A 27,240-nucleotide genomic window follows, 5' to 3' on the forward strand; every position below is an offset into this window, starting at 1 on the left:
CACTGAACAAGGATCTCAGAGCCTTGCACGTGAGAGACACATACTCTACCATGGAGCTAAATCCCCAGCGTGCTTTCCGCAACCAAGTGTGTGTATGCAGACGTGTATTTGGAGGCCAAAGGATAATTTCTATGGTCATTCCTGAAGTGCTACCCACCTTTTGTCAGACACTGGGTCTAACTACCAGCCTGGAATTCATCAAGTATGCTAGGCGGGCAAGCCAGGGAGCCGCAGGGATCTGTCTGTCTCTACCACATGAGCTGTGGGATTACAAACACATGCCACTATGTCCAGCCTTTAGTTGGTTATGGTATTTTTCAGTGCAGATTTGGGAAATTGATCTCAGGTCCCCAAGGCAAGTTCTTTATCACCCAAGCTACCTTTCTACCTTGTTTTCTAGATTTCTACACCCAACAGTAGACTGAAAATACTAAAGGTATTTATTTCATGACAGGACAGTATCCAGAACTAATGATACTGTACAAGAGAAGTTCTCAAACGTTTTGTTCAATGTACCTGCTTGTACCCTCCTTATAAAATGGCCTTATGAAATACCAAGTACCTTAATCGTTTTTGTTTATTTGTGATCATATCTACTAACATGAACTATGTTAACTATGAAAGCTAATAAAATGTAATTATGCTTAATAATTAATTTTAGAACAACAAATACAGCTTTTTTTTTATTTTAAAAGTATTGTCCTCAAAGACAAAAAATCTTAAAAAGAAAGCAGGTGGATTCTCCCAGCTACCTCTGTGCAGTCTGTTGTGACCTGGTATTTTAGTTGAAGTATATGAAGACTAGTTGGCCTCCTGTAGATATATAGTCTGAGGAAGAAGGCCTCACGTAGCCTCTTCAGATAATTGTGGGCTTTCTTTGATTTTAGACCAAAAGTCAACACCTAGCACGGTTCCTTGAAGGTTCGCTGCAATGTGCATATAAATCACATTAGCCAATGTACATTGTGGAACGTTTTTAACCTTCAAGTTCACAGATCTATCTTGCACTTTGAATGAATCTTTTAGCCATGTGTGATTTTCTAATGTCATATAATTGTTTGGGGAAAAATCAATAGAGAATATTGAATTTTGCAAACTCTCCCAATTGATGACATACTTCATTATGTAGTATCCAAGAATCCAAGCTGAAGATTGTAACTACCAATGTATTGTAGAACTCTCAAGCTCACAGTGTGGCAGGTCAAAGCTCCCCTTAATACTTCTATCACACTATATCACCTCCTTATGGTAGGACATGTGAATTGCAATGAAAGTCTTTGCCCGTGAAATTTGCAAACACATTTTATCATTAGCAAACATTATAGACAGCTGCACTCTCCTAGAGACAAGCTGAGGAATGGACTTTATAGAAAACTTTCTCCCCAAATCAGGGCCTTGCATATACCACCTGTCTTTATCCCTTTGCCAGGCAAGAGCTCTACCACTGAGCTCCCTCCACATCCCTGAAAGGATGTCTTGGCCCTTTCCTGAGGTAACCAAGTAAGAAAAACAATTCATATTTAGTTCTATGAGAACTTTTCCTCCAGAGCCCCATTTTCTCTAACTATATTCTACGTACTATATTCAGATTTCATAAATTTTTCCAATATTTCTAAATCATTTTGGCTTATTGAACTCTTGAGTCCCCAAATTCATAGAATGTCAGTTGCTGTTTCAAGGCAAAAAAAAGTATTTATGGAAGGTAAAAGGCAATATTTCGAGCTCACATTTCGAACTATCACAACAAGGAGTTTTCTTATGACCACCACTAACTGTTGGTAAGCAACAGTAAAGGTTTGCATTTTCTTTGCCACACAAAAGTATTTACTCCAAAGAAGGCATGTTCAGGAATTCTCCTATTTGTTGTGCTCATGAAGAACGGCCTTAAGCACAGTTGGGTTTCTTTTCAAGCTGTGATGACACAGCAATTGAGTTTGCTGCCATCACTAGTGATGTGGTACCCCTGCCTGAAGTCACACTTAGGCACCAACAATTAAATTCAAGATTTCTTTTATCCTCCCGGCAAATACCATTACAATAAAATGATAGCGTTATCGATCTTAGTGTTATTATGAAAATAGTTTTGACACTTACGATATCAAGTATGTGTTGGACCCTGAAAAGATCTCTAAGCTGTACTCTTACTCACCCTTCTCCTCGTAATATGGAGTTGATTCTAGAGCTTGCAGTGGCATGCACTTAATAAAATGTCACCACATAAGATATCACCCAAAGGAACAAGCTTGAGCTTTTACTTTACAAGAATCAAGTAAGCGAAAGACACAGTAGACAATCACAAAGCATAGAAATGAGATTGGGTACAGGAATTTGGGCACAGGAATTCTACAATGGAAAACAATTTGGAAGTACCAGGAAGATTTATGACCTTGGATACATAGAGTGATGAATAATAGAAATACATGAATAATAGAAAGTGAATAAGAGGCCTTGAGAAAAACTTCCTGTAGAACTGTGTGTGAGAGGTATCTTACTTGCTACCAAGGCATGAGGTAAGGAATACAAACCAGGAAGCCCTTTCAGGGGCTGGGGGTGTAGCTCCATGGTAGAGCTCTTATCTACTTGAACAGGTCCTGGGATCCCCTCCAAATACCTAAACAAAGACTTTTCTGTGGCCCCATTCCCTTTCTTCCCTCAGCACATACACATACACTTTAAGCCAAAGGAAAGACTTCTTAAAAGACTTTTGGAGTGGACACTATTTGGTCTTCTTTCAGTTCAATACTTCTATCACACTATATTACCTCCTCATGGTAGGACATGTGAATTGCAATGAAAGCCTTTGCCTGTGAAATTTGCAAGCACATCACCAAACCAGTATTGAGTGGTCTGCAGGACTTCATGAGTTTTATCTACCTAGAAAGAATCTATTTTCTTCAACAGACAACTACTTTAACTCTACATAGACACAGAGTTTTGAACATCCATATTGTGTCTACATATCTTTCAACTGTATTCATATAACTTCTTAACTAGGAAATGAAGCAATATTTTCAAAGCAAGCTTTTTCTTTGTTCATGAAGCATTTCTGAGGTACATTTATGACTGTCGTATCTGTAGACTATCACTAGTCCTTCTTTCTTTGCTTCCTGATTCTGAGCAGCCAAATTGCCTGCTTAAGATGAAATCTGAGCATTGGAAATTGCAGTACATTAGACAGGAGAGACTCAAGCACTCAGCCCAGAGGCCCATTATACTAGAGAACAAAATCAACCATAGGGAATCTATCCTCATCCAGTTAACATAGTCTGGATGAGAGCTCTTAAATCTTAAAGGACCTGAAAGCCGTTGTTATCTTTGCCAAAAAGTTGAAAAATCTCAGTCTTATTTCTGACCCCTACAGTGCATTTCATTAACTTAGAGATTCAGCATGATTCTCTTTGCAAAAACGAATTGTCCCTCAATTAAGAGAATCAGCCATTTGGTTCTTAGAGTATTTTCCCCTCAGGAAATGCTCAGATGAAATCAAGAGTCCTTAGAAAAATGAGAATTTCAAGTTGAATCTTTGAATGCCTACAAAGGCAGAGCAGAAATAGAGCGGTTGGACAACTGTAGGGAAGTATTATGGAATTGTCTCTATTAAGATTAGGGCCGAAGAGGAATGAGAAAATGGAGCCTCAAGTTAAGGGCATGGGAACCCTGCAGGGAATGTCAAAAAGGAAAACCAGCAGGAAGAGAGATAAAGGGCTCACAGAGGATTCTTGGATCAAAACATCTGAAAAAGATGAGGCATCCTTTGAGTTAAGTATTAGGCCAGGTAACTAAATCAAGAAGCCTGGCACTTTATACATAAGAAAGTGTATATCTCTAGTTCTAGAGATGCTAAAGTTCGTTGATATAAATAAAAAGAAATTTCCACCTCAGTGCTCTTAAGAAACATGAAAGGGGGCAGGCAGCAGAAACCATGATGTAATCTTCATTTGGAACTGGCATGCTAATTCCTCAGCACCACATTGGACCTACAGTAGGCATCCAAAACACACATTCCATATCAAATAGACAAGGTGCTTCTTGTCTATTGGCTTTTATGTGGTTTTCTTTTGTAGTGCTGGCTGATAGAAACAAACACAAACTCTTACACAACCATGGCTTTCCTTGCATGTATGGCAAAACATCCCATAATATCTGCTAGCCATGAAGAAGGCAACCATGTAGTTCACAGACTTTTCAGAGCTCTCTGACCCTCAAGATCCCCAACCTTGTTTCTAGACAACTACAAAAACACATGTGGTCTTCCTTTTTCCATTACTGGGAAATTCCTTGAGTGCTTCTGCTTCTGGCTAGGTGGTTAGGGTTGTAAAGTCGATTGTGAGGGACTTCCTTTCTCAAGCAATCCAATCCAAGTATTGAATAAATCTTACACAATGCTGCCATGTCATATTCTTCTACATTCCTTGATCAGCCTCCAAAACTTCACACTCACCATACCCCACAGACATATATCAACAGTCTGCCAAATATTGGTATGTAAAATTTGCAATCTTATTCAGATGCACTCACATTGTTGCCCATCTGGTGGTCCCTATACTCTCTTAATCTTGTATTTCCTTCTTGATTAACCTTGTTCCTCATTGTAAACCTTCTACAAGGAGTACATCATCTTTGGGTCACCAAAATCTGATGAATAAACTTCACTCATTACAACATATCTGTGGTGGTATGTACCCAAATTCTATGTCACTGTGCTTTCCTTTCCTCCTCTCTTCATCCATAGACTTCCAAGTTCTTGTTTTTGACGTCACATACCAAACCATTCCATGCCTTTATAACTTGGTAAATTTCAAAAGAAACATTTTCTCATTGCCAATTCCCTGATAACTCCCATTCACCTTTTTGCATCACAACTCAGTCAGACTCTCAAGAAGGCTTTTGTAAGCCATCAGACGTGGGAAAGGAAAAAAAATATCTTTTCCTTTTGTCTTCCATTCACTGTCTGGGGACCCTATAATAAACAACAGATTAACCATGCAAAATTATAATTTTATTTATATAAATTTTACACAGCATAGGAGACTTCTGCCCTTCTGTGGGATTGAAGACATACATAAACAGTTCAACTTGTGTTCTGATAGAGATTTGATGAAGAAGAGTCCCAGTCAGAGCTGGTGGGATGAGTCAGCTGGTGAGTGTGCTCTCTGTCAAACTTGACAACTTGAGTTCCAGAACCACCGGCTGGAAGGGATTACCTGACTCCCCTCCCCAGCACCCACAAACACAGTGGTGTGTACACCCACTCACACATATAAACAAATGAACAAACAAACAAATGTAATTACATTTTTTTTTGAAAATGGTATAACCGAAGGTCCGTGTCCTTGATGAGAAATAAGGATGGGCCTTTCTTCTGTGTCTAGGCAAGGGCGTGCCTCATCTGAGGGTACCACTTGAAGAAGAGCACCTTCCCATACAATCGATTTCTCACATTTCACTAGTTAATGTCATAATCTGTGGGACTGTATCCTGACCATGTCACAAACATGGGCCAAGCACGACTCACAGATGTCCTTAGCATCCTGTGCAGGACAAAATGAAGGCAGGTACTACCATGCTACTGGCATTCTGCTGGTGTGACCTTTCCCCTTCTGGTACAGCATCCCACGCTAGGGCCACAGCTAAGGAAGCACTGCCCCGTTGCACCAGGCAGTGAGCTCAGGAAATCCCTCTTAAGCTGCTGCTTAACAACCACTACATAGGAATGGAAATTTTCCATGCTTTTACCAAAATACCAGGAATCTTCCGATCACTGTCTTCCCTAGAGTGCTGTGCTTTCTAAAGGACAAATTCAAAGAAATCCCTGGTTATGTAAAACAAAACAAAAGAATACAGAACAAAGCAAAACCAAGGCCACTTTATTTCCATAGTGAAGGAAACTCTTTCCACACCCACCAGCACAAACGTGCAGTAACCACCCACTCCCATATCACTTCACCTATTAAACTACCTTTCATTAAGTTCCTACCACTATAGGTCCATTGATGCAAATTTTTCTACCTGCTTCACATATCTGATTCCAAATGGGCTAGTTAGAAAGACCCATTGAATTGGTAATTAGCCGCCTCTATTGTTTACTCATAAGTAATAAATTCAGCAGTCTAGGATTTATTGCCCCAAATGCTTTAGACTAAAACATCAAGCTGAAGGCTGGTCTTTCTTTTTAAAACTGTAAAACTCATCTGTGCTTCTGAACAGTATTCTTTGTTGTACTTAGAGATGCTTTCTCTGAGTTGCTAAGATAATAAATGAATATATCTAAAAATAAGTGGCTTTCAAGTAACCTGGAGCAATCAATCTTTACTGTAACTGTTAACAAGCAAATCTTTATATCTGACTAGCTTTAGCTGGGACTACCCCTAGCCTGATGTCCTGAAACACAGGCCATATTTTTCTATGAAGTGAATAAGATTCTGACAGCATCAGCAGGCAGACCTGTCTATCTTGGTCCTCTCTCCTGGTATAGAATGTGGGCCAGTCTATGAAATGACAAGATCTACCAAGCCCTACAGAACATATGATAGAGAAACAGAGGTATAAGGCCATGTAGAGAATTTGTCCAAAGCCAACCACTTTGACATTAAAGTCCACTCTTCACAGCACAGACTCTTACAGACTATGTATGCCTAGGGTTATATTTTTCTCTGTCCTTTGACCCACTCTCATGACCTTAGCATTTAATTGGGTTGTTCTCCTTCCTCTATTTTGTTTCTTGGTTGCTTCCAGTCATTTGCTTTGTGTCTGCAGTTGTCCTTCCAGTGTTTGCTCTTATGGGTGATAAAGAAGGAGACTACGACACAGAACTATGTAAATCAATGGTCTGTGATGACTACCTTGTCCATAGAGGGAATGAACAAGAGCTTTGCAGAGTAGGTGGATCAAATACATTACCACATAAATAAGACGTAGAAGAGCCTAGGTGAGTGGCACTTCACAAGTAGAGAAGGAAGTCTGGACAAAGGGAGGGTGGAAGTGGGGTTAGGGGGGATGATGCATCTGGAGGATGAGTAATTTGATATGGATACAACATTAAGTACAAAATGATGTTGGGAGATAATGAAGATGGGAATGAAATCCAAGCTTAGACTGCTAAGATTGAGTTAGCCACCACTCTAGCTTGCACAGAAAATGCAAGGGAACCTAAAATAGAGGGAGGTCTTTCAATACTACACTGAGGTAAGTAGTCAGCCTACAGTGAGAGACATGCTGTGCTATGCTCCAAGAGGATCTGTTGTTCTCTGAAGGTAGGAGAGAAACAGAAGATTTTCATTGGATAATTTACTTCTATCATAAACTGTGCATTACACCATCCTTTTAAAACAAAAATTCCAGTTCATTGCAGAGTGTTGAAATCATGTTGGTGGACATAGACAGCCATTCTGGTTATGAATAAATTAGAATCTGCATTACAGCAGACGCTAAAGGAAAATATTGTTTCATAGTGTTAGTATTGAACAGGCAAGCACATTCACATGATTTATTATTTTTTTGTGGAGGTTAGAGGGAGAAATCTTTATCATTTCTACAATTAATACATTTTGAATTCTAAATTTGTCTCTGTTTTTGTTCTTTCTCAATCAATTATTTTCTTGCTGAGATGAGCCTGACATTTACACAAGAGGTCAGGGTGAGCAGAACTGGCTGACGACCATTGACAAAGGAGACTGAGCTAGCTCTATCTCAGTAGCTACTATCTGCTGTTTACTGTCTGGGTGCATATGTAACATATACTGCACTCATAGAGCACTGAAACTCTCCCACACAATTCCCTCATGTCTATTTGTTAAATCGACCAGCAAGCAGACAGGAGAAAACACAAGTTAAGTCGCTGAAAATGATGCTTACCCTACATTTGTAACTATTTCAATATCTCCACAAAATTAGAAAAACCCCATACTACCCTGCCAGACGTGCAGGAGCAGAACATGCTCTTGCAGATTATGTCAGCGCAAATGCTGAGTGACACTCTAGGCTTTGGGTATTGGCCATTTGTCCAATCAGCACAATCTTTAGACCTTTTTAGAAAGCAAATGGCTAGCTGAAAAGCTTCTACAAATTCCCCAGCCTGAGACCTGGCACAGCATGCTGTATTTGAATGGCTAACTCCATGGTATGAGACAGCACTCAGGGCAGATTTACCCCGTTCTTAAAAAGGCGTAAACCTGCCTGATACTACATGCATTTTCTTTTTAATTCAGAAACTTTAATTTAGCTACAGCCATTTTCAACCATCTGTCTCTCTGAGTGAACATAGGCTTGTATATATTGGATTTGAAAGAGAACAAGTTTTGGCAGAAAGAATTGTAAAGTGGTGGGGGAATCGTCTCGTGTCAAGGAGCGACAAAATATGCAAAGTAGCCATTGAAAGGAGCTCTTCTCTCTCCTTTTCTCTAGTAGGCTGCCCTATTCCAGATCATTCCTTGACTTGATATCAATTCAATTAGAGGTTTCCCAACCTCTAATTGCAAACTATCAGAATAAATGCACAGATGTAATGTCTTGAGTAACAGGTATTGATACTAAGGAACTCTGGAAGAATTTGGAAGTCATGCAGGGTCACTTACTGTCTGTCATTCCTTGAAACCAAACAAACAGGAGAATGCATTTCTCCCAGCAAGTTGAAAGTTGGCATTTTATGCTTGTGACTTAATGTATAATGTAGTCGTACATTGGTTGCGTATTTACTCATTGCCATGGTGCTAGAGGACCTGGGATGTACAAGAATGATCTAGAATTTCAAGGCTAAAAATCCATACTTTAGAAATGCTTGTGTGTATATTAATTGCTAGCTCAGATCACATCCATATCATAGTTTCAGTATGACATATGAGCACATGAAACAATGTGGATGTTCAAGAAGCACTTCCCAGACATGTACGAGCCTGCATCCGCATAGGTGTACACAAAGTTAGTAATTCCAATTTCGTCTGGGAGATCAGGACATACTTCTCCCCTCAGATTCACTCTTTGCTGTACAAGTGACTCTTTGCACAAGGGTAAGGCATGGTCAAGAGAAAGGTGGGATGTCGTGCCTGATGTAAGAGAAGAGAGAACTCCTTGACTATTTAACATATGTTTCTCATGCAAAGCAGGAAGACTCACATTAATTTATAAAACGGTCATTGTAAGTTAAATTTTTGAGTTATTTTATCTTTACTTTTCTTAATCTTTTAAGCTTTACTATAAAAAGAAACACCCTTAAAAATAAAGACATCACACACACAAATTAACTGGACTCAAAGTCTTGATGAATTTTTATATAGTTAGCATAGACATTCCAAATAGAAGCTGAGGAAACTTCCCATATTTTATACCTTCGAAATCAAATGTATTTTATGCACTCATTTACTGCCAAAACCTGAAGTTCCATAAAAGAATTAGAGCTGGGAAAGCAATCATCTTTATAACTCATATCCATCTTTCATAACTCATATCCATCACCTGCATTCAGTTCTTCCCCTTCCCTAACAGTTAGCTTTTCTTGTTCTCTTTTCTTTATATCATACCATAACCACATGTGCAAAGTATATATATGTGTATATATATATAATGCACATATTAATTATGGACATATTAATGGCTAGATTCTGCATATAATAGAAAAACGTGTGGTTTAAAATAAGTCATTTTAACCTACTCTCAAATACCTTTAAATCAACTCTCTTTTTTTTTGGCAAAGACTTAGAAGCTCTCATAATTACATCCATAATACTAAATTTATCTTTATGTTATGTTAATTTATGTCTTTATGTTAATTAACTGAATGACAACTTACAAAGGCTTTATCAAAAGAAAGTGTTGTTCTGAGTATACCTCAGAACTTTACACAAATGATCAAAATAGAGCCCGTCTCAAAAAGTTGTAATGCGGTTGGATGGGAAAACTCTGGCAACACGGCATGGGGGAAATGTGGTAAATGCACGAGATGGCACAGCACACTGCAGACAGCATGCTGTAGCTGAAACACAAAGTGGGCTCTGTGATGGGAGAGCTGCAGCAGCCAGACGCTGACATGTGCTTAGTATGGGAATTGGGAAACTGGATGGAGAGCAGTAGGAGCCAGTCACAGAAGCAGGGCCGTGTCTTCAGGAAAACATAGTTCAATGAGACTGTAACATATGGTTGAATGGCTTTAGGGGCTAGAGAGTCAATGAGCAATACGTTTTTCTCTCAAGCTATAAGTGACCCAGGGCAATTATTTTTGCTTTCTGGTCCCGTTGCAATGCAGAAGAAAAATATGTATTTTTTTTTAATCAACTTGAAAAATTCAAGCATTTACACATTAAGTCAACGCTATCGAATTCAGGGTGTTAACCAATGCCAACAACTCAAATTAACACTTCCTTACATATCACACCTTTGCTTTATAGCAGGAAAATGTGAGAAATTAAGCTTCAAAGTGGATATCCTGGCATGTCTAATATACATTCTTTGCATAATAGAAGCATTGCATGGTTTTCTGTTTCTCATACCAGAAACGGTACAGTTGGGTGTAGGGAGTATAGGCTTATGCCTTAGAACTAATATGGTTGTTCAGTGTCTGCTGTTATGCTTTGGTTTGGTTTTAGTGTTTCTATGTAGCCTTGGCTGTCCTGGAACCCACCCTGTACACCAGGCTGGTTTCAAACGTTACAGGTATAGGCCTGACTTTTTCTTAAAGAGTTGTTTATGTTACTTTAAAATTATGCATGTGTGTATATATGAGGTCTCAGCATTCGATTTGAGTGCCCATGGAGACTAGAGGTGTCAGATTTCCCTGGAACTGGAGTTACAAGCAGTTGTGAGCCACCCCACATGGGTGTTGGGAATTGAACTTGGGTTCTTTGAAAAAGCAGCAAATGTTCTTATCCACTCAACCACCTTTCCAGACCCTTTAATTTTCAGTGTGGCCCAAGCAGAACTGAGGCTCTTAACCTCCCGAGTGCTGGATTCCAGGCATGTGTTACCTAATCTAGGTTTCTTTTTGGATTAATGACTGCTACGAGCTGTCATTACAAGCTTTTGTCAGCTACACCTGTTACTCTGACACTGCTCTCATGGCTAATAGGAATTTAATGAATGCTTCCTGAAGAAACAAATGAATGAGTGAAAGAATGAATGGATGAATATTGCAATCTTGAACAAGTAGAACAGAAAGGACGTTGACACAGACCAATGCATTTAATGCTTCAGTTTGGCACCAGACCCCATGGTTGGGTTGGCTTCACGTTCACAGCAGGACCTGAACAGAGCAGAGTGAGTAGTATATAGAATTATAGATCAAGTTGGGAGAAAAGTCATGTAGCAGTTACCAAACAGTGGTTTGACCTCTCATCAGCAAATTCTCACTGTAGGAGACACCTGAGACACTCTATAATTAGACACCCTTTCCTCATAGAATTCCAGTCTACCGCTTAAATAAGTTGAGACAAAGGATTTCCATGTCGTTGATTCTGAGTTACAATTGGTAAGCATCCTCACCACAGCTTGCCAAGAAAAACTCCTTATATGTAGCCATTTGCTAGCGTGCAGCTCACAAACTCAGTGCTATTCCTTTCAAACTTCTTCCATTTGGCATTAAAGAATTGGTTTGAAGTTGGTGGTGATGACATACACCTATAATCATCCAAACACCAAGGAGGTAGCAAAAGGATCAGTAGTCCAAAGGCAGCATGACATCCTGTCTCAAAAACAAACAAGAAAAACAAGACAAGCAAACAACCTCTTTCCCAGCATTAGGCAAAGAGACACTTTGTTGGTGGTGGTGTTCTTTAGGGCAGAGCAGGTGGCAGTCCTTTGTTAATCCTGGGTGGTGCCTGGTTTTGTGGCCAAGCTCTTTTATGACTAAGGTACATAAAAATCAAATCCAGGCAGCACAGGGTGGGAGGAGGAAGACAGACAGAAACCTGCATTCAGCCCTATCACATGGTGTGGTTAGGGAAAGACACCCATAGATCTGTCCTCCATCCTGCAGCACAGAGGGCCATAGACACACAGAGCTCTGCCTACCTTCATGCAGTGCTGCAGGGGAGGAGGAAGACAGAAAGGGACCTGCAGACTGCTGTATCGGCTACACAGCCTCTGGCCCACAGCAGACTCTCAATTGTCAAATATTGCCTGTGATGCTGATTATTTTGTTAAGTCCACACTATAAGCTTGTGGATTTTCCACCTTTCTGGAGCCCATAAGCAGAATGTCTCCATGACTTTACAATGAGTTTATACCCTATTTAATTTTAACTTAACAAGATCTCAACAGACCTGAATAACCAGACTAGAATAGATGCAAGACTGACACTCTTGTGATCTTTGAGCTATGGTCACCTTACAAGCCCAAAGAGTGTTGTGTGAATGTGCCATAATTCTAGCATATCAACCTCGAACCAGGCATTTCTCAGGCACAGGTAGAACATAGAAGTCTACAGCATGATCCTGCATCAGAAGGACTAGGATTCAGACTTAGGATGTAACTCACTTGGTAGAGTGATTGTCTAACATGTCCAGCCTGATATCAAATTTGCTTTGGTGATGAACGTAAGAGGTAGAAGCAAGAGGTTAAGAAGTTCATGGTCATCCTCATCTTCATTTCAAATTGGAGGCCAGTTAGGGATACATAAGTCCATCCTCCCCAAAAAAGTCCTATGTCAAGAATTATTAAGCCCATATTAGTTGAGGACCAAAAATGCTCAACATGTCAATTCCTTCATTCCTGGAAGTCAATGTTTGTGTTGAACATACCAAAACAACTGCATGAAAAGTGAACCATCTGAGGAATGGAAAATTAATTGAGATTTATTCTTTCATGTCTTGTCATGGCACTAGGAAATGTATACTCTTGTATACTCTTGACATCGATTCCATTTTATAGATGAAGAAAACAAGGTACAGGCAGACAGAATTAAGGTTGAATGAATAGTAAGCAGTCAGAGTGGATTTAAATTTGAGTTACTAGTCATGCTAATCCATTCCCACTGAATCATAAATACTTTATGTTTTCTTTCTATCTCACATCAAAGGTAAGAACAAAAGAGGAGAATGAAGATTAAAACATCAATAGAAATGGTTTTGCTACAGTAAAACTGAAGACTGTATGGCTGGCAAATTCAAAGGAGGGAATGTACAGAATAGTGAATATTGGTCTTAGCTGGGACAGTCTAAGTCCTAAGTGATATTGAAAAACTACTAAAGAAAGAAAGCTAATTTTAATATTTATTTTAATATTACATACATGTTATTAATTATCAACAAAAATCCAGATATGCAAGCTTATTTTTCTGATAGCCTATTTTCATCATGATGGGTACTAATAATTTCTATGCATTAAATATTCTAAAAAACATCCTTTCAGGTGCTAATGAGTGGGATGATATCATTAGAGTAGGTGTCTGGGAAGTGGTTATCATCAGCATTGGCAGCTCCCAGGCAAACCCTCTTCCCCTAAAGTGTCATTTTCGTTGTTGTCAATCACAATATGTTCTGCTCCATTGCCATAAGACATCATTCAAGGAGCCACTGACATAAGGTAAGGCTATGTGATTGGTTTCTGCCAATGAATACAAGCCAGAAAAGCTTGCTATGGGTCACCTCACAAAGGCAGTGCCTATCTGTTATGTAATGTTGCAGCAGTGATGGTATTTCAAGGTGGAGCCTCCACATTTGGGGTTTAGAATACATATGATGGGAAAGACCCTTGCTGACCCACACAGTGCACATGAAACATGTGCAAGAAAAGTCTCCCATTGTTGCTTTGTTAAAGAAAGGGAATTGTTTCTCATTGTATTATCTATCTGACAGCCTGACCTGATCAGTGAACCCATGGCCCCACTCCATCCCAGTAAGTCAAGATTCTGGTTACTCTCATTTTCCATAAGCAAGTTCTGGAAACTACCAAGGATGCTTCTTCCCTGTCCCTGGCTATATACTACCCTATGAAGAGGGTGTAAATATAAGAAAGCACCAAATTCATATTACCAGTTCCAAAGGAAATTTCAACTCTCCAAACTCTAAAAGGGGGTCTAAATAAATAGAAACCAGCTCAACCTGTGCTATAAGAGGATTTCTGGAGTTAGATAAAAGCTGGCCTTTTCCAGAAACTTGTGAAAATGGTTCCCATCTCCAAAGGAGGCATTTTCCTTATGTATGGCAGAAGGGACATATGGCTACCTGTGGCATCGGTAAGCGTATCAAAAACCTAAGCTGGCCTCCAGACTTTCTCAGCATCCCAAGTATTTGGTTATGCATTTAGAAGTCCATGCTAGCATCCCGCCTGTCTCACCTCTTTCTCTACCCTGAACTCTCTCCAGCTCACAACCTTCCCTCCCTGCAATGATCATTCTTCACATGACCCTGTTATTCTCAATGTGTTTGTTCCCTCCCTCCCTCTATGCTCTGCTCCCACTTTTTGAACTATGATTTTTTTGTTCTTTATCTTCTGCTATTCTCCCTCTCTCACAGAGACCCCTGGCCATATCCAATCTGGGAGCCATGTCTAGTCTATTTCTTTCTTTCTTTGCTCTGGACTTTTCTAGATGCGTCTGGCTGTTCTGTCTCCCATATCTACAATAAAAACCTCCTCCTTAACCATGGAGCTGTCGTGTCAGTTTATATCGACATTTCAGTTTATGAAACACATAGCCAAGCAGCTTTGGTTTTGTGTTTTTCTTCAAAGAGCTGAGAAAACACTCTACATATGCTGCTCATGTTTACTGCCCAGTGTAGCAGAAAGGAATCATGAGGTTGACCAGATGTCCCCACTGTCCTCACTCATCCTTAAAAGTAAATTTTTACTAACATTATTGAAGTACATGGCCCAGCCTTCACAGAATGTAGCCAAGAAAGAACACACTGGAAAAGAATATTTTCTTCCTCCCCTGCAAATGTTTTCCTCCCACTTTCAACAAAAGTCTCTTACTTGCTGGCCCTTGTGGTTATATATTCATTTAGAAAATTTAAGGGAACTGAGTACAGTTCCATTTTTATTGAATGATGTGTGATGTGGGTTTTCACCCTTGTCTGAGGTACTGATGGCTTTTCAGCAGGATTTGAAAAATATTTAAAAGCTTGAAAGAAAGAGCAAGGAAACATCAAAGGCCAAACCCTCCCCTTACACTGCCCCTGGGAGGTCTATATTTAAACGAGGAGATCTATAATGACATTTTAACTTAGGTGAATAGATTCCTGCCTTCCTCTGTGCTGAAACAAACAGGGAAGCTCCTCTTTCCCAGTGGGAGTAACCTATACCTTTCCAAGAGGGAACAAAGTCACACTTATAAAGGAAGAGAGCACAGAAAGGTTTTGTTATTCTTCCTCCCCAAAATACACACCATTTCCCACAACCCCTTGCTATTTTGATACAAGTCGGGTGGACGATGTAACAGGAGAGGCAGGCCATCTAAAAAGAGGACACTGTCTAAGCATACATTTCCCCTGGGCCTGTTTCCCTTTCAGTGACCAAACCCCATCAACTACAGATATCCACAATTCCTTTCTGAGACTAGGCCCTCAAGTAACCTATACTCACATTTTTAACATTCAGCAGCCTGCTAAGTAGTTAAACATTTCCACAGGTTTCCCTATAGAACTTTAACCACATTCTAAAGAAGAAACCATAGTCCAATTCAACTAGTGAAATCCTCATCTTGTCCAACAAAGAAATGTGCACAATTTCAGACCTAAGCTGAGCAGACACTCTAGCTTGCATTCTACAAAGGAGATGAAATGTTCTGTTGTCATTTATCCACTGGCACCATTTCAAATATCATCATCATTATTATGGCCTCACATGGGACATTGCAATAAAATGTAAACCCAATAATGAGTCTTAACTTTTCTTCATCACATTTGCCGTGAATCAAAGCACTGAACTGCTCAGTAAAGAACATCTGACAGAAAGCAAAATCAGAAGAATTAGTTTAAGAGTGACTGCATGGTAAAGTCTTGGCTGAGAAAATATGAAGAACTTGAGTCCAGAACCCTGGCAACTACCTAAAAAGTCCAACATGGTGGTCCATGTCTATAAACACAGTGTTGAGAAGACAGAGACAGGAAAGTCTCTGGAGCTCTTTGACCAATCAGTCTAGGTGACTGGAGTGAGCTCTGAGTTCAGTGATGTACCCCAACCTCAAAAAGAGAGGAATGAAGAGAATAAGGAAGATGTGCCGTAATGTGAGCTTTAACCTACACACATGTGTGTACACATTCAAGCTCACATGCATAGCTAGTACATTACATGTACATCATGCCAACATGTATTCTCTATGTCTCTGTGTGTCTCTGTTTGTCTCTGTCTTTCTGCATCTCCATCTCTGTCTGTCTCAAAAGAATTAGCTTAAGGGATTCACGGAGGACACATATGCTCAAACCATCCTGCCTGCTGTTTCCTTAACAGAAAGCTCCCTAGACTCCCATTGCCACAGCAGAGATGCACCATATGATTGTGACTGACGGAGGCAAGGCTTCCAAAATCCTAGGCATTGCCAGGTCCAAATGCACACTGCGATCAAACTGACAATGGGTGCTACATTTAGGCAATGAATTTTTTTACCTAGACATATTAAAATGACCTAAAGAGGGAGGAATCCAATCTTTTAAGGTAATTAAGTGGGATTTATTCTGTCTTCTATTTCAGATCAACTAAAGCCTGCTGTGGGTTTTCTACATGTCAGAGGCTCTACTGGGAAGCAGGAGAATGTATCAGAGAACTTGGAGTCTGACAAGGAAGCAGGCAGATGCATAAAAAAGTATAAGCCCAAATAACATTTTCCACTGGTTCTCAGAGGGCAAGATCATATCCAGGCTAGGGAAAAGAAGGGTAAGAGTCACAGCTGTTTGACAAAAGAAAGCATCCTCCATAGATGGGGTGCATATTATCCCCTGGGCCCTGTGCATTCACTGTCAGTAACTCACACTAACTCTCTGGGCTGAGTAGTCAACCCCACAGATAGGTAAACAAACTGATGTTCTCATAAGCACGTTATCTCACACATTCTTCCTATGACTTTAAGTTCCCTTTTAGATGTCATGATCCAGCTATTTTGCCAAAAGCCAAGGAAACAGACTAAAATTGCACAGAAACTTTTAATGGGAAAATTGGAGAATTTTAAGAAGGACTTAACCTTGGCATTGCTAAAAGTTGAGGCCAGATGACTCTTTGCTGTGAGGTCTGAATTGTCTACCAGATGTCATATTTCTCCCCACTTGCTGCCAGCTGTAGTCCTCTTACCCAAATGTGGCAAGTGATATTGTCTAGACATGGCCCAATGTTTCCAGAATCACTGGGAAATTGTCTTAGCTAAAAGCCACCCATCTGAAAACATGCAAAATGTCTCCTTTTTTAAAACCTTACTGAAAAGTGTCTTTAAATAGAGGAAGAGTCCTTCCTGCCCTCCACTCCTCTAATATAACTTCAAAGAACAAGGTGCCTGAAGTCAGTAACTGCACCATACCCACGGAGCACCTGGCCACACAGAGGCTGTGTTAAAGGAGCTGGGGAAGGGAAGTGCTAAGGGCACTAATCTCTAGACCTGTAGCTTCTGTGTGTCTGCTTTCCAAAAGATGGTCTGTTGGAGACTGTGCCTCATTGGGGACTCCATTCCCAGCTCCACTTACAAAGACATTTCTTCCACATTACTGGAGAAAATAAGAAATGCAAGAAGGAAGGAAGGAAGGAAATGAGCAAGGGAGGGAGAAAGAGAGGGAAGGATGGAGGAGTAGAGGGAGGGGAGGGAGGAAGAGGAGGAAGGAAGAAGGAAAACAGGGAAGGAAGGAGGAAGGGAGGTTATGAGGAAAAGAGGCCCAAATTTTAGTAAGCTTTGACTTCAAGCTATAAAAATATCTCCTTGCTAAAGAGATCTTTGGCATAGTTATTATAGTATTTACATTTTAATTGAGTTAATGCAGGATGTCATTATTTTATCTTTAATTGTCAAAGTCTCTTATACTCTGAAAATCAGATTCAATATAATTTAACCACTTTCTTTTGCTTGTTTGAGTGTGTGTGGTGTATCTGTGTGGTATGTAGGCAGATGGCGGGCATGTGTGTTCACAGGTGCACACACCCAAGCACACACAGAAGTCAGAGGAGGACATCTGCTGCCCTGCTCTATTAATCTCTCCTCTATTCCTGTGAAACAAAGTCTCTCACTGACCTTGTAACTAGGTTGGCAACCAGCAATTCCCAAGAATCCTCTTGTATCTACTCCCTAGAGTGCTGGGGTATGAAGCCACAGCCAGCTTTTTATGTGTGTTCTGGGAACTTGAACTCAGATGTTCATGACTGCACTGCAAACATTCTTACCCACTGAGCTAGCTCTCCACTCCCGTGGCCATTATTAAAACCCATTATGACAAACATTAGATGCTAACCAAAAAATAGGATGTCCAGAAGTGATGACAGAATTTTTTTAAAAAAATAATTTTTAGGATGGGCAGTGGTGGCAATTTGGGAGTAGAGGTAGGTGGATCTTGTGAATTCAAGGCCAGCCCGGTCTACAGAACCTTGTCCTGTCTTCCAGGACAGCCAGGGTTACACAGAAAATCCCTGTCTCAAAAAATCAAACAAACACAAAGATTGTTTAGGAATCATTGTGTTTAATCATAAGGAAATTCACTGATACCTGTGGCCATGCTCAGCTGTTAGCTAAGGACATAGTCACACGTTAAAGTATCTCAGATCTGCCTCTTTTATTGCAAAGAAATCCTTAACCCTAGTAGAAATGCTGTATGTATTTGCCACACTAGTAGCACTAGCTATTCTATGCCTCAAAATAAAACAATGAAAGTACTGAGAGAACAGAAGAATGGAAAGATGTCAAGTCTGAAGCAGAACTGTGAATGTGACATCCTGCCCTCCATATCTCCATTTCTGCAATATAACTTCAGGACTGCTGTGAACTGCAGAGCATGAGGATGTATGATAAGTTCAAGGCCTCCCAGGACGTCGTACAGAGCCAGTGTTCCAGATCACAGCACTGTTACTGGAGCAGAAAAGTCCCAGAAGATGGGGAAGCCTGGAACGACATTCATCTTTGCAATGAGCTTGAGCTGCTGCTGCCCTGGGCAGACTGTCTTTGAACTGGGTTAGGTAAGGGCTGTTATATTCTACAAGATGTCTGGAGACAGGAATGTCACATGAGTGAGGCTTCATCTTCAGTCAATGAAGACAGGTCACAATGAGAAATGCCTAAGTCCTGTGCTCTTTCTGATAATACAGCCAGCCTTTTCCTATCAGCATGTGAGCAAGTTCTGGAAGGACACCGAGTGCTGACATAATAAACAGAAAGCTACATTAAAGGACACTTTTGGCAACACACATGGACAGAAGGACAATGAGATGTGGCAGGAAGAGAACAAACGGGTGTTGGAGTTATGCTGATCTGTATTTGAAATCTAGTACTTCCTTAGCTGGCCTCATGTGGCCTGGGACAAGTGACTGGAGTTTCTAAGCATCTCCTTGTTTGTGTAAGAAGATAAGGTCATCTACCTTTCAGGATGTTGGGGTGACTTGGTGAACTACTGGGTCAGTAAACTGTGCTCCAGGTAAATGCCGGAAGGGTAGACCAGTACTCCAGCCATGGCCAGTTCTGGAGACTTAACCTGAATGCAAACTGAACTCATGTAAGTATTCTTGACACCTGGGCTCTAGGTGAAATTCTGGATACATGACAGAACATCTTTTTTTCCTTGGCTAGCCCAGGCACAGTGCTTTTGCCGTGATACATTTCAGCAATGACTTCTGTGCCTCCTCCAGAAACCCTGCCCCTGCTCCTTAAGAACCAGTGATTCTCAATCTCATATTATTTAAAAATATCTTAAATTTCCCTTATAATATCTATGCAGATATGCATAAAATATTCATCAATTTTACTAGACTCAATGCCTATCCTAAACCTTCATGTGCTCCCTCTCCAGGGTCAACTCCAGTAATATAATAATAATACTGATAATAATAATAATAATAATAATAATAATAATAATAATAGTGAGACTATGTACCTTCCAGACTTGTTCATAGGCAGTGGAGTGTTCATTATGGCAAGATTTGCTTTGCCATTCTCACGTCAACCTTCTTACCCAGCAAAGCAAAGGAAATAATCCCAGAATGTATGGGGGGAAGGGCTGAGTAACCTGAGGTATACTCAATATATCAATCTGTTCACTGCTCCAGGTGGGTACCCAAATGAACACATGGTCACACATTTTTCTAGGTGATATAGAGACTACTTAAAAAAGAATTTGTGGTCAAGGGGGCAACAATTTACACAGCTTTGAAATCTTCTATTGGGGGGGGTATTAAATGTTTTATTCCAAAGGGTAAATAAACGGAACTCACAGTTACCACTTGGGTGAGGAAAAATGTGCCTACACTTGTAGCTTCCAGGGGAGTGTCTATAGTGAAACTCGACCCTGCCGACCCCAACAAGCTGTGCTAGGTCACTCATCCTTGACACAGGGATCAAAGAGATAAGTAATAGTGAAAAAGCACAGAAAGGAGATTGGCTCAACACCACCACCTTGGGCAGAAAAACAAACAAAGGGATCCAGAGACCCCTCCTCCAGGTTTCTCTTTGAGGTGCTGACCAGTTTGTGTTGAGTTAGTGGCAAGAGGTATGTGCAACAGAGCGGGCTCATTACTAGGCTCCGGGTCCCGCTCTACGATGGTTTCCAAATGTCAGAACTGTGAAATCTCTTCCCAGGAGACAAGGTCCTCCCCTGATTGACTCCAGGATTTCAGCCTTTCGCTGTCCCCTAAATAAGGTTTTATTTTGGGGGGTGGCTTTCAAATAGTTGCCATGTGTTGTTTCAATAGTCTGACAGCCCAAGTGTCTCTCTTTAAGATTCATCCACTGCCGGGACAATTACAGTCTACTTTTTGTAGAGCTGCCTGACCTGGTTAGACTCCTAGTTCTACTATTTATTAACTGTGATCTCTTTATACCACTTAACACTGCTTCATGTTTAAGTGGTCTCTACCTTGTGGAGTCAACTTAAGGGCGAAAAAGAAACAACAACAACAACAACAACAACAACAACGCCAACGCCAACGCCAAACAACAACAGAGCCTACTACCCAGTATCTGAAATGAAAGCAATCAGAATTGCTTCATCGTCTGGAAGTGTGGTTACAAGAAGAGGCCTGGGCTTCTACATCAAAAACCCTAGCCAGTTAACTTGAGTAAACTGTAGGGAGTTACTTGACATCACTGTGACCTAATTCTTTTAAGGGATTATAAGCAAAACCTCTGTCACAGGTTTTCCTATGAGATTTTTTTTTTGTACGAGCGAGAAGATATTTAAAATGGAATTCATGGGGAAAGTGCTTAGCACATTGTAGCTACTCCTATCAGCTTTGGCTATATTTAGTGAGCACAGCGTGAGGGGGATGAAGCAGAAAGAGAAGATACTTAGCTTTCCATAGACGTCTTTGATCCCTTCACTTGATGCTCGTGTAAGTGACAAAAAGAAACAGTCTAAGACGAGTGGTCGGTAAGGATAAAGGGTAACTCCTGTGCCATGAGACCAGCCTGAGACTAAAGGCTTGACATTCATTTTGCTCTATTGGCCTACAGAGCTGTCTGAACAGGCACAGAGTGTGTGGATTTCCTATCAACTTCTTGATCAACACTGGACTGGAGTGGGGGAGGAGTTAGGTATATGCAGAGGAAGGGATTGATATTTTTAGGAAAGACAAGTACTATGGGGAAATTTCACAGTACCTCCTCTTAAACAGACAGCATACTTAACAGAAAGTCCCTTCTACCATCTCAGAAGCTTGTCAGAAACTAAGCACAACAGACAGTTTAGTGACTCTGCCCTAATCAATTTGTGTATCCAGTGTCTTCTCTGCGCATAACCTTAACTTTGATTCTCCATAAAGATACAAAGTAAGCCTTTAACGGACAACCAATAGGAAAGGGTGTCAGGTCAGGCATTGGGCAGATGCTATGAGCTGCCCTCTCTGCCTTAGGAAGCCAGAGCATCCTGGAGATCCATGCAGGTGCATAGATGACAGAACCCGAAACAAGACAGAGATGCACAAGATGCTCTGGGGCAAATATAGTGCCCAACCCTGGGCAGGCTTGAAAGGATGCATGCGATACTCCGGTATTGTGCTGGAAGTATTTTAAAGGAGTATCTCCTGATCACAGGCTCCTGGGATCTGATATCCTGGAGAGCTAGTTCTAGGGAAGAGTGGACTGCCTTAGTGCTAGGACTGCCAGATTTTGTTCCACTAAGAAGCATGGTCAGAAGAACAGAGTTAAACGTTCCCGTTTCCCTATAGTAAACCTTTAGGCGCAAACTAGGCATTGTAAGAAAAAAAAGAAGAAAAAGAAGAAGTACTACAGACATTCTCCGGAATACCTGGGGGATGCAATTTGCACTGGATTTTTTCCAATTTGAAGTTACCAATATTTTAATACTGATCAACACATTCTTCCAGCCCCCAATAACTTCCCCACAATTACACAAAAGTATTCCGTTGATGGTTATTGGTTAGTCATATCTATGCTATTATCCAAGGCTCTCTTTGACTGGCACTGGCACACTTACATTGTCAGCTAAGCTTCCTGCTAGGCTGTAATGTCTGGAAGCAATTCCTTCACAACTTCAAGCTGCATCAAGTCTGTAATGTTCATTCCAAACACAATTCCAGCAAGAAAATGGCTGGCTACTTGTTCCTGCCTTAGGTGTGGTTAGAGTCCAGGAAAGCCAGTTTATTTATTCGATTTTCTGCCTTTCTTGAACCTTCTGTTTCCTAAGTGATATCCTTTCCTGGTCCTCAGTCTCCGGTTAACGTTTGCTGAGGTAAAAGTCGTGAGACTCCCGGACACTCAGTTCCCCACCAGCTCTGCTAGGATCAGTACTCTGGTGGCAACTCAGAGCTTTATATGGCCAGAGCAATTGCCGGTGGGAGAGGGGGAAGGAGAACCGCGGAGGTGTTTACCAAAACACATCCTCAGCCACACTTTTTTTTTTTTTTAAATCCAGCAGAGAAAAAAGCTGGCATTTTTGCATGAGTGTTTAATTAAAGCTCGGTTGGAAGTGCACTGGCCCCTCCGACCTGGCGGGTAGCAACAGCATCCTAGAGCTTTGCAGACAGCTCAGAAATGTAATCAAACAGCGTCCTTTCCCACACTCTGCAGATCTCCCTTCCTAGGGGCTATGAGCTGGTAGCCCTCAGGGATGTGGACAGCCCAGCTGCTGGCCTTTTGCTCCCGGGGAGAAAAAAAACAAGGTGAGGAACCTTGCCATGCCCCTCCCGGTGTACAAGGTGGGCTACAAGGTGATGACATCCTTGACCCTTCCTCCTCTGCCCGCACCTCTCCGCTCCTGGTGAGCTGCAGCCAGGGCTGCCGCTGGAGGGCTCCAGCTTGGGGCACTCCAGTATGCAGGAGCATGGGGAAAGGGGCCCAGGCTGTGCCCAGTGGTGGCTGCAGCAGTCGCTGCTACCATGCCTGGTGTCCTGCAGATGCCGCCTGGGCCGAGGGGCACAGCGGTGGCTGCGCGTAGACACCACCTCCCACCCATGGGTTACCTGGATGCTGTCTGCGGAGGCTCACTGGGGTGGTGGAGGAGGCGCGGGAGGACGGTGAGCAGCGGGCCCGCGCCAGCAGGATGTGCTGTCTCACGCTGCGCGGCTAGGCTAGCGCTCCTCCCGGAGCGATCACTTCCTCTCTCCTGAGCTTGACACTGACAGCTCCCAGCACCCGGGCTGGGGGCTCGCCCTGCCCACGGCCCACGCCTCCACGCCCGCGCCTCCTGCGGGAGGGCTCCGCACAGCGCAGCACCGCCTCGGGGCCAGCCTGGCAGGGAGGAGGGAACCCGGGGACAGTCAGTCCTGGGCTGCAGGAGGCGCACACCTAAGTTATTGCCAAGGAGAGCCAAGTCTGCCAAGCTCCTGATGATTTCCTCTATGGACAACTTTCACTCCCAGACAGAGAAACTTTAAGTCTTTTAAAAAGAAACAAACAAGCTTAGATCTATTCGTGCTGTATAGGTACGGATGAACCTAGGTTTCCTGAACATACACAAATACACATTCACAGCTACACACATAAACATATACATTATACTCCTCTCTCCCCCCTCCCCTCCCCCCCCCCCCCTCTCCCCTCCCTCCCCCCTCCCCCCCCTCCTCCCCCCTCTCCGCCCCCCCCCCCCCTCTCTCCCTCCTCCTCCCCCTCCTCTCCCTTCCTCCTCCGCCTCCTCTCCCTCCTCCCCCCCCTCCTTTCTCCCCCTCTCTCTCCTTGTTGGAGTAGGTGTGGCCTTGTTAGAGGAAGTGAGTCACTTTGGGGATATATATATATATATATATATATATATATAATATATACATATATTGACACATACGCAAATGTATACATACAGAAATAGATAAATGTGCTATGTACAGTGTGCTTGTGTGTGTATGTGTGTGTGTGTGTGTGTGTGTGTGTGTGAGAGAGAGAGAGAGAGAGAGAGAGAGAGAGAGAGAGAGAGAGAATGTATGTGTTGTAGCTTGCTTCCCATTGCTTCTCAGATGTCCTGGCTTTAAAAAATAAAAAAAAAATTAAAAATTAAAAATAAATAAATAAATAAAAAGCCTGAATAACATCTTTGGACTTCCCCAAAGTTTACCATACTAGCTGTTATAAAGCTGAGGAATGGAGTTCAGGATGTTAGGCAGTGTGGGATTGGCATCATTTTGTAGATGAGCTTTTCATTATTTTGCATGACCATCCTGGTCATCCATGTACGAATAAGAGAGTAAATACATGGAGGGCATCTCATAGGAACCCAAATATTTGTAATTTTATCAGTCGGCGGGTGCCACAGTAACTTCAAAATAAGATCCAATTATGAATACAGTCTTAGCTAGCATTGTTTCAAATTTGTCCTCCTGGCTGGTCTTTTTGATCATAGAAATAGAAGTTTCTATTACCTGAGAGAGTAGACAAAATGCTATAAGAACTGTGTGATGCTTGGCCTTGGTTGTCAACCCGACTAGAGTTGAAATCAACTAAGAGGTGTTCCCTTGGGCACACCTGTTAGGCATGTTCTTGATCAGGTTGTACGAAAGGGGACACCCACTCTAAATGTTGGGAACATTTTCCCATGTTTTTCTCTCTATTACCCTCCCATTATCCTAGCAAATGCACCTATCTTGTCCACATCTTGTCCAGCTTACCTCATACATGGCCACTGCTGCCTTTTTGAAGACATCAGAAGCCAGTGTCATCAGTCTTCCAGAATGAGCTGATGACCAGTGGCTCCGTAGGGATTCCCCAGGCCTTTGCACTGGACTGGGACTGTAGAAGCATCCATCTCTTTAACTGGTCAGTACTGGTAGGTGTGGCCTTGTTGGAGTAGATGTGGCCTTGTTAGAGGAAGTGAGTCACTTTAGGTATGGACTTTAAGACCCTTCTTTTAGATGCCTGGAAGCCATATTTTCTCCTAACTGCCTTTGGATCAATATGTAGACCTCTCAACTCCTCCTGTGCCATGCCTTCTTGGATGCTGCCATACTTCCTGCCATGATGATTCTGGACTGAACCTCTGAACCTGTAAGCCAGTCCCAATTAAATGTTGTCCTTAGAAGAGCTGCTGTGGTCATGGTGTCTGTTCACAGCAGTAAAACCCTAACAAAGACAACTGGGTTCTTGTTTTCTCTAGTATGTAGATAACTATTGTTTGACAACCTACATTGTATCCCTTGAGTAGATCTAATGATCCTCTTTTAATACATATCCAATATCCATTTACTCAATTACCTCCCTCTATGTTACCCTCAATAACATAGTCTGCAAAAGGACCTTGAGTTGAGCAGCCTCGCTGAGGTTTGAATTCCATTTACCTCAGCACTCAGCCCACCTGGGAAGCCAAATCTCTGTCTTTACAACACATAACTGTCCAGTGCCCACTACTTTCAAACAATTGTACTGGTCATGCCACATGATCCAAAACGTAGGAGACTAGTCTTTGTTCTCGGACGGTAGAAGAAAGGAAACAAAAACAACTGTGACTGTAGACATTTGAACAGAGAGCTACTCTTTCTAATGGTAGAAATAAAGAAGGGATGGCATTGCTAGATATAGAATTCTAGAAGAGAGGAAACCTAAAAATGCACACAGCAAATGTTAAGTAGGACAGCGTTTGTGAGAGTGACAGAATCATGTAGAGTATGACTGGGCCCTAACAGAAGCTGAAAATGTGTACTGGGGACCCACTAAAGGCATTCAAGTAGAAAACAAAACAAAACGACCCCCAAACCTGGATGAGTCATCTGGAGGCATCCACAGGATGAAGACTGGATTTACAAGTAAAGGCTGAAAAGACCATTTGGAAGTTCAGTACAGGATTCCACGATTTTGTCCAGTTCACATACCATTACAAATATCCTACAGTATATGCTAAGTGAGTGTTAAGCCTTTAGTTAAAAGATTAGGCATTTAGTTACTTTATTTTGTTTCCTCAAAAAGAATACAATGTAGGAACTTGAAGAGGTATTTGAACATTGATGTTCATTGAGCCATTTTGTTGTCTGGTGGTCAAAGAGTAGAAGCAATCAAACATCTACTCACAAATGGAAAATGGAAAAAATATATATATTATGCCTCAAAAATAAAAAACCCTGTTGTATCCTGTAAGATAGAAGAAAATGGAATGTGTTATGCCAAGTGAAATAATCCAGTCACAGAAGGGAAATATTGTGATTCCATTTACATGAAGTGTGTAAAAGAATCACAATTAAGGAACAAAGTTTGCAGATAGTTTCCAAGAGGAAAACTGACAGGAATAATGTGAGGTTTATTTGTTTGTCTTGCTTTGCTTTTGAAAGAAGAGAAACCCCATTGATTGACAGTTTAACAATGAGAATACACTTAGTACAATTGAATAAAAGCCTTAAGAATGGTTGAGATATTGTACTTAGTTTGTGTGTTTTAACAACAAAAAGCCAATTATAAATGATTTCATGATGCAATGTCCAGGTTCATTATAAATATTGTGAGACTGGAAGTGGACATGGAATAAATGCCCCTATTTCTGGGCTCTGGCCACCACTGATCTAGCTAACATCCAGCTTCGTTTTTTTTCCAGAATGGCAATATGATTGGTCTCTCATGGTGCCTAGATTATTTTGCTTAGCAAAGTTTCTTTTACATCTTCTTATGTCCAAGTGGTTCACGTTTTTTTAATCATTGAATATTGTTCTAGTTTTAAAATTTACCATTTTACCCACTCACCTGCTGAAAGACATCTTACGTGGTTCTAGCTT

At 41.4% G+C, this 27,240-nt stretch overlaps 1 protein-coding gene across 2 annotated transcripts in view; it reads right to left on the reverse strand.

Annotated features, from left to right (window-relative positions):
* The window catches only part of LOC116904095 (cytoplasmic dynein 1 intermediate chain 1-like), an 80,979-nt gene extending 57,253 nt beyond the window's left edge, over nucleotides 1-23,726 (reverse strand). The window contains exon 1 of one of the 2 annotated variants that reach the window (XM_032906965.1): nucleotides 23,521-23,726. The gene's annotated coding sequence lies outside the window, so the exon portion shown is untranslated. The remainder of the gene's footprint in view (nucleotides 1-23,520) is intronic. The other variant, XM_032906964.1, reaches the window with a different exon arrangement.
* Between the last annotated feature and the right edge of the window lie 3,514 nt (nucleotides 23,727-27,240).

Source organism: Rattus rattus, chromosome 6, assembly GCF_011064425.1.
Source record: "Rattus rattus isolate New Zealand chromosome 6, Rrattus_CSIRO_v1, whole genome shotgun sequence".
NCBI classification, from domain to species: domain Eukaryota; kingdom Metazoa; phylum Chordata; class Mammalia; order Rodentia; family Muridae; genus Rattus; species Rattus rattus.